This window comes from Trachypithecus francoisi, unplaced genomic scaffold (genome assembly GCF_009764315.1).
Source record: "Trachypithecus francoisi isolate TF-2019V2 unplaced genomic scaffold, Tfra_2.0 Lachesis_group1, whole genome shotgun sequence".
In the NCBI taxonomy this organism is placed as follows: Eukaryota; Metazoa; Chordata; class Mammalia; order Primates; family Cercopithecidae; genus Trachypithecus; species Trachypithecus francoisi.
Window position 1 is genome coordinate 116,225,065 of NW_022681454.1, and position 7,575 is coordinate 116,232,639.

At 37.3% G+C, this 7,575-nt stretch overlaps 1 long non-coding RNA gene across 1 annotated transcript; it reads left to right on the plus strand.

Annotated features, from left to right (window-relative positions):
- The first annotated feature begins 1,194 nt into the window (after positions 1–1,194).
- On the plus strand, positions 1,195–6,002 carry LOC117085841. Its single transcript, XR_004438093.1, has 3 exons — positions 1,195–1,293; positions 4,016–4,198; positions 5,682–6,002. It is a non-coding gene; the product is annotated as an uncharacterized LOC117085841 (long non-coding RNA).
- The last annotated feature ends 1,573 nt before the right edge of the window (positions 6,003–7,575 follow it).

Consider the following 7,575-nt stretch of genomic DNA (forward strand, 5'->3'; position numbering starts at 1 on the left):
GAGGGGGCCTGACTGCCCTAGGCTTGTGTGACCTCCTACAACACAGGATTTGAGTCCCTGTGTTACCTCATGGCTGCGTGGCTTCAAGGCATTTCACCTACTTGTGCAGCCACTTCCTCCTCTGTGAAAAGGTCACTCTTCTACTGGAAAGGGAACCCTATTTTTACATAAAATGTTTTTAGCAGAATACCAGAAGTTCTATGATACTGAGAAGATAAACAGATGGTGAATCAATATATGAAAAGAAGTTCAGGATCATTAACCATCGGGGAAATTCAAGTTAAGTCCACAATAAGGTATCGCTACACCCCTGTCAGCACAGCTAACATAAACAGTGACACGAGATACTGGTGTGGACACAGGGAAAGTAGATCACTCATACAGTGCTGGTGGGAATGTGAAATGATACAGACACCTGAAAAATGCTTTGATGATTTATTTAAAAATGAAACATAAAACTACAACCCAGAAATCACATTCCTGGGTATTTATTCCAGAGAAATAAAGATGTATGTTGATTCAAAAACCTGTACACAAGTGTTTATAGAGGATTTATTTGTTATAGCCCCAACCTGGAAACAAGCCAGAAGTCCTTCAACAGGTGAGTGGTTAAACAAACTGAAGTATAACCACATCATAGGATACTACTAAGTGAGACAAATAGATGAACTGTAAATATCTGTAACAATCTGCGTGAATCTCCAGTTATGCTGAGTGAAAAAAATCCACAAATGTTATGTACTATATAATTGTTTATGTAACATTCTTGAAAAGACAAAATTATAGAAATGGAGAACAGATTAGTGGTTGCCAGGGATTAAAAAGGTGATGGAGATGGAAAGAAAGTTGGTGTGACTGTAAAAGGGAAATATAGAAAATCCTGGGGGCAAATGAAATGTCCAGTATCTTGATTGCATCCATGTTAATATCCTGGTTATGTTATTGTACTATAGGTTAGGGAAATATTATCACTAAGGGAAACTGGATGAAATGCTGATGGAATCTTTCTGTATTATTTCTTTCAACCACCTGTGAATCTACAATGATCTAAAAATATAAAGATGAGATTTTAGAAGTTAAAAGATGGTAGAAAATCTGAGAAGGGAGTATGTCAGTTTGTCAGTTATCGGATGAGCCTTAGAACTTTGACATCATAATGGTGAGTGATTCTGACTACTGAGGAATCCTCAGGCTTCAAAGATTTACCTGTGCTGCTCTGCGAGGTGCTGCAGACATGACCGATTTTCAGTACCAAGAATGGAAGAATGAAGGATGTTCACATCAATCCAAAAGGTGGTCATTTAAGGCTTCACTGCACAATGTATTCTTTTCATATACATGTTTTGATCATCAAAAAAGCCTGGTGGTCTCAGGAAGTTTTCTGTCTTGTTTCCTCTAAAACATATGAACTAATTCTTAACTTTAGAACCAGTTTTGTAGGGTTAGTAATGTTCATAAGATTTAGTGCTGCTGAGCTTGAGGGAATGCTTTGTATTCTCAGGGAAGATGCTTTCCTGGCTCCACAGGAGACAATTTTCTGTATGTCTATGAAAATGTCTGCCTCTCTTTTGAGCTTTTATATTCTATTCAGTCTAGTTGGCCTTACCTATTATGATCACAGAGTCCTGTTAGAGCTTGGTTATAGCTTAACCAAATAACATTTAAGCACTTTGTTAAGTTTAGAAACTTTTTGATGTTTCCGGTATTGTTTGGTGCTCTTTAGCAATTTTCCCCAAAATTTGAATATTAATTTAGACAAGATAGGTGTCAGTTTTTCAGAATCGTTAATTATCTACTTTTTTATGCTAACGTGTAACCAAATTGTAATTAGACTTTGCAAGTCTCCGTGTTGTTTTGTTTTATGCATGTTGGGCCATAAATTGTGTTTCCCTTTTTATTTTTAACCAGAGTTTAAATGCTGGCTGTTATTCAGAAATAACGGTTCACAGGGGTTGGACACTTCTCTCAGGAATAATGGTCTATAGTGGCTTAGGTGATGCAATAGAAATGTACTTTCCAAAAATACAAATTGGCTTAAAACATTAGGAAAATGTGATTTTATTTTTCCTTTAAAAAGCAGTGGAAACTTTTCTTTGGATAGAAGATGATCTATCTGTCACTTTGAATCAGAATTAGCTAACAATAAATATTTATGGAGAACATTACATAGTTTAAGAATGCTTTTGATAGGTTACTTCATTTTAAATTCATTATAACTCCATAATTAGATATTATTCTTCCAGATTACATGTTCCATTTTATTACTATTATGGACATTTTGCCAGATTAGAGACATGGGTACTGCAAATTTCTTCGTGGTCTGTTGACATTTATTGTGTATGCAAGGCATTCTATGTATTCTATTAGTAACTTTAAAAGAATATCTCCAAGCATACTTCAAACACAATGCCCTGTGGCTCTTGATCCCTGACTCTGGGTCATTGGTTCTCCCTCTGGACTTTGGGGACTGCTTTCTGTGTCATCTGCTAGCTTTTCATGAAAAGTAGCACATGATTGCAGTTGAGTAGTTTTATCAGCCTGTTTTCTGCCAGTAGGGTTTGAGGATCTGATAGTCTTCTGTTATTGTATACTCTTTCTGTCTTTTTCAACACAACTTGTCAGTGTTTCTGCAGATATAAAATTCTCAAGAACTTTATGGGTTTCCCATGGTTGCCACTCATATTCGCTCATTAGGTAGAATTTGGGTTCATCAAGTCTTCTGACATCATCACTATAGTATTTTTGTCTGCTTCATAGATGGCTGCAAGAAAATGCCCTTAAGCTTTTTGAGTGCCTCTAGTTATATTGAGGGGATCTGTATCCCACATCCTTAATCTCTTCAAAGAGCCTTTACTGTACCTGAGTGCTCTCATTGTTTGATCTTTATGAAGGTTTAGTAACAGATTGTATAATCACATATTCAACTTTTGTTTTTCTCTGCCACATTTTCTGAAGCATCCTTTTAATTTTGCCATCACTGGTATCTGAATAGGGAAAGAATCTCACAAATCATCAAGTCTCATTCTCTTTTATTTAACAAGTTCAGGTTCTCTTTTGTTTAACAATTCTTCTCTCAACTTATCTTTCTCTTCTCACATTTTCCTATAAGAAAAAAAAAGCACTTCTTTCACCTATTTGCTTGAAAACCTATTCACTTAAATATCCAAGTTCACCATTTAAAATGTCCATACTCTACATAACTAGAGTGTACAATTTTATTTTGTTGGCCTGCTTGCAGCAAGGATCTCCCTTCCTCCCATTTTCAATGCATGTCTTCTGAACTCTCATCAGCAATGTCTTCAAAATCCATATTTCTACCCAAAGTTTGTTCGTTCTGATTTAACTCTTCTCTAAGGCAAGCTAGATTTTCTCTATAATGCTCTTCCATAACTTCCAAGCCCTCTCTGACAGAGTCTTTAATGTCCATATTTTTTACTAAGAGTCTGTTCAAGACAATCTAGGTGGTGTTTTCTCTAATGCTCCTCAAAATTCTTCTAGCATCCACTTACTCCTGATTCCAGTGCCACTTCTGAATTTTTAGATACTTATCATAGCAGCACACCATTTTCAGGTACCAAAGTATAAAGGTTTTATGAATTTGTAACAAATAACCATAAACTTAGTGGCTGAAACCAATGAGAATTTATTATGTTGCATGATAAGGAGATTAGATACGCTTGACTGGATCCTCTGCTTAGGGTTCCATAAGGCTGATCAAGGTGTTTATCAGGGCTGCATTCCTTACTGGAGGGTTGGGAGAAGAATTTGCTAATGAGCTCATTCAAACTTTGGAGTAAATTCAGTTACTTGAGGTTGTATACTGAAGTCACCTTTCCTTGCAAACTGTCACATGGGGCTGGAGCTTGCTCCTAGGGTCTGGCTATATTCCTTTTCATGCTTTCCATGTGGCTTCTGCCAGCAGTGATAGATTGACCAGAATTTTAGCATTGTATAACCCTTGAAATTTGGCATAAAATGCTATCATATGTTTGACCACTGACTTTTTGTTCTTTAGTATTTGATGTGTACAGGAAAGCACTTTTTTTGTGATAGACACCTACAATAAGAAAACCACATCATTGGAAGGTGCTTAATGAACCCTGCTAACCCACAGCTCAGAACAACTCAGACGAGGCTGGAGGGAGCAGAAGCGGCATCTTTTTCTGTTCAGTGATTTGTTGCTTCTGTCTAATACCAAGTATGTATACTACGTATACACGATATGCTCTCCTGATTATCATAAAATGCATTTATACTAACAAATTGCATTTCACTATTCCTTACTATAAGAAAATATAAAGTAATTGTTCTTTTGCTTTTGCAAATGTTTTGATTTTTCATTTACTCAACAGGTATTCCTGGAGGTGCTGTTGTGTGCAGTACCCTTGTAGAGAACATAATTGAAAATGTAACAGGCAGGGTCCCTCTTGCCTGGCGCTTCATGACAGATGATAAAATATGAGGGGATATTGCAGATTGTAATTAGTGGTTCTGAAAAGAAGATAGATAGGCTGCCATGTGGAGAAAAACATGTTACAGGGTTAGAGAGGTGTCATCCAAGAGGGGCTTTCTGAGGTGACATTTAATGATAACATTTAAACCTGAGCTCTGGGATGAGAAGCAGCAGCATTTCTAGACCACGCAGCTGAAACTTCTGGGCTGAGGGAACAACCGGCTTAAGGTGGGTGCAGCTTGATCCTTTGGAGGGAGGGGTTCAGGGAAGGCTGATGTGACCAGAGAAAAATGCCTGGGGAAATTATGTCAGATATGAGAGTGGTCACACAGGTATCCATAGGGCAAAGCGAGGAGTTGGAATATTATGCTGAAGGGCCTCTATAGGAGTATCCAAATCAGGTAAACATTTTTAGTATATTGTTCTGGCTGCTGGGAGACAATAGGTTGAAGGGCAGGCAGAAATGGAAGAAGGGAGACTGGTTAGGGAGACAATAGTCCTGATAATTATGGTAAGGCTTCATCTTGGGAGTGGCAATAAGAATGAAAGATGCAGAAGAGAGATTTGACATCTATGTTGCAGGTAGAACCAATGGGTGTACTTTCCTCTTCACACTGAACACAATCATTACCCAGCCTAGAAAAATGGTGATGACTTAGTAAATGTCCAAAGGCAGGGAGATGGGAAGAATTGAGGTGTATGGCCATCTATTTACCTGCTCCATTTCTGTTTTCAATATTTATGAAATATCCTGAAAGACAAAGAATATTTCAACACACAAAATCTCACAAAGAAGCTTTTTAGTCATTGGAGAAAAATAAAGTGCTTCTTTGCTGACCTCATCCTGGCTTGCAGTTATGCCAGACACAGATAAGACATGCAAGATTAAGTACTCATTTTAAAAAATCTGATATTTAATCTGAGTGATAATAATGATAGGTATGATTTCCCACAGGCAAGTCATGGGTCAGGTCTTATGCTAAGGACTTTATGCACCCAACCTTGTCTAACCCTTACAGCTGCTCTTGTAAGATTGAGATGGGTCTATTTTCCCTGTTTTACAGCAGTCCTTGGTGTACAGAGGTCTAATAGCTTCCCCCAGGTCACCACATTAGCAGTTAGGGGAGTTCACATTTAAAATTTGGTTTGTTTATCTCGAAGCACAGGCTTTTACCCAACACCTGGTGCTCTTGCCTCTATTCTTTATTTCCTTTCTTTGGATTTGCAGAAGATTCCACAACCATTTGGTTTTCTGTCACCACTGAAATCAACCTTTCCTTTGTGGTGCATAAAAAAACAACTCTCATCTGCTTGGAATCTAGTAAAACATGAAGCAGATTTCATAATGAAAGAAGAAATAGATGAGAAGTCCAGCAATCAAAAAAATCAGAAACAAAGATGAAGATAGTATGTTTTGGATGAGAGCAATTGCCTACAAATTTAACTGTCGAGGTGGTGATATCATAAATAGGACAGAATGAAGATTGTCTAGGCCTTGGCATGAGATCCAAGTGAAGTGTCCTGAAAAAGCCACTGACAAAGATAAGTCTCTATTTTTAAAAACAATAAGAGTAGTTACCATTCTCTGTATTTAACCCAGGTAAATACATATAGGAAACTAAAATTTATTGGAAAGGTTCTCAGAACCATACTAGAAACATTACCAAGGTATCACCTAGCTTTGCCTACTGCCTTTCAAGGTAGGTTTTATCATTTCTAGGTTTTAGATATGAAAACGGAGGCTGAGAAAGGATCAGTAAGTGGCCCTGGGAAATTGCTGGGGGAGACTGACTAGAGTCCAGGCCAGCTTTCAAGGCAAGACTGTGCTTGTTCTGCCACCCCTCATTGTACCCAACTGTGCTCAGCCAGAAAGATAACAAGACTGCTCATTTCGTCCTTCTTCTGACCTTGCAGACCGTTCACATTCAACTTTTAAGGGCAATGTATTTTTCTTTACTTATTTTTGTCTTAATCTTTGTAGTTATGATAGTATTTAGAAAGAGTAGGCCTTTATTTTCTCACCAGAAGCCATTTATTGTCCTGGACACCAATAACCCTTTAATGAGTTTTACAGAATCTATAGTATTCTGCTAAAAACATTTCCTATAAAGACGATGTTCCCTTTCTGTCTGCTAAAAAATTGTGTCTATGGAGGAGCTGAATTTTTAGTTTGCTTGACTCATTATCACAAAAGTTGTGCAACATTTTTCATTTTTTGCATATGCTTTTGAGATGGCTCTTTGCATCCAAGCAAGAGTTTTTATGACGTGACAAAATTGGTATCAAAATATTTAATAATGTCTTTGTTTAAGAGACTCAGTTCCTAGAAAATTATTTTTATGTACTTTTTACATTCATTGGGAATATTAGAAAGTGAAAGTGATATGTTATTTTACTTTGGTTATAAGTCCAAGGCCCTTGAGATAGAAACATAGATTTTTTTAAAGAAGTTTCCTATCAGTAATGAATGCTGACACCTTGTACTAGTTTTTGTCACAATTTTTAGGAAATTAGGTACAAGCCTTCCCACAGTAAACATCTGGGGACGTTTATGTTTACTATTCATGTGACAATTTTTTTTTTTAGGGAAAAACAACTACTAAAAAGAAATAGCTCCCTGCAATCACAAATATTTCTTCCCTGTCCCATCTCACTTTAAAAAGGAGCATTGCATTGTACCTTGAATCAATTAATCTGTTCGAATTAATAATCTGAATTTAATGTCTAGTTTTTCCACTTATCCATAAAAAGGGAGTGGAATGATATAGGTTGCACTGGACCTTAGCTCACCTCCAGGCTCTGGTTGGAAGCTCTCTTGCTTTTTATGTTGATGCTACGGTAATCAACTCAAGTGGAAAAAATAGTTGACCAATTGCCATATTTGTATTTTCTCAAAATAAGTAAATTTTAGTTTGTATATAGTAATAAAAAGGATTTAAATGTTTGTTTCTTCACAAAGGGATTATATTTACTCCAGTTCTGCTGGAGGTTAATAGTAAAAATTGTTCTGTAGGCCGGGCGCGGTGGCTCAAGCCTGTAATCCCAGCACTTTGGGAGGCCGAGACGGGCGGATCACGAGGTCAGGAGATCGAGACCATCCTGGCTAACACGGTGAAACCCCG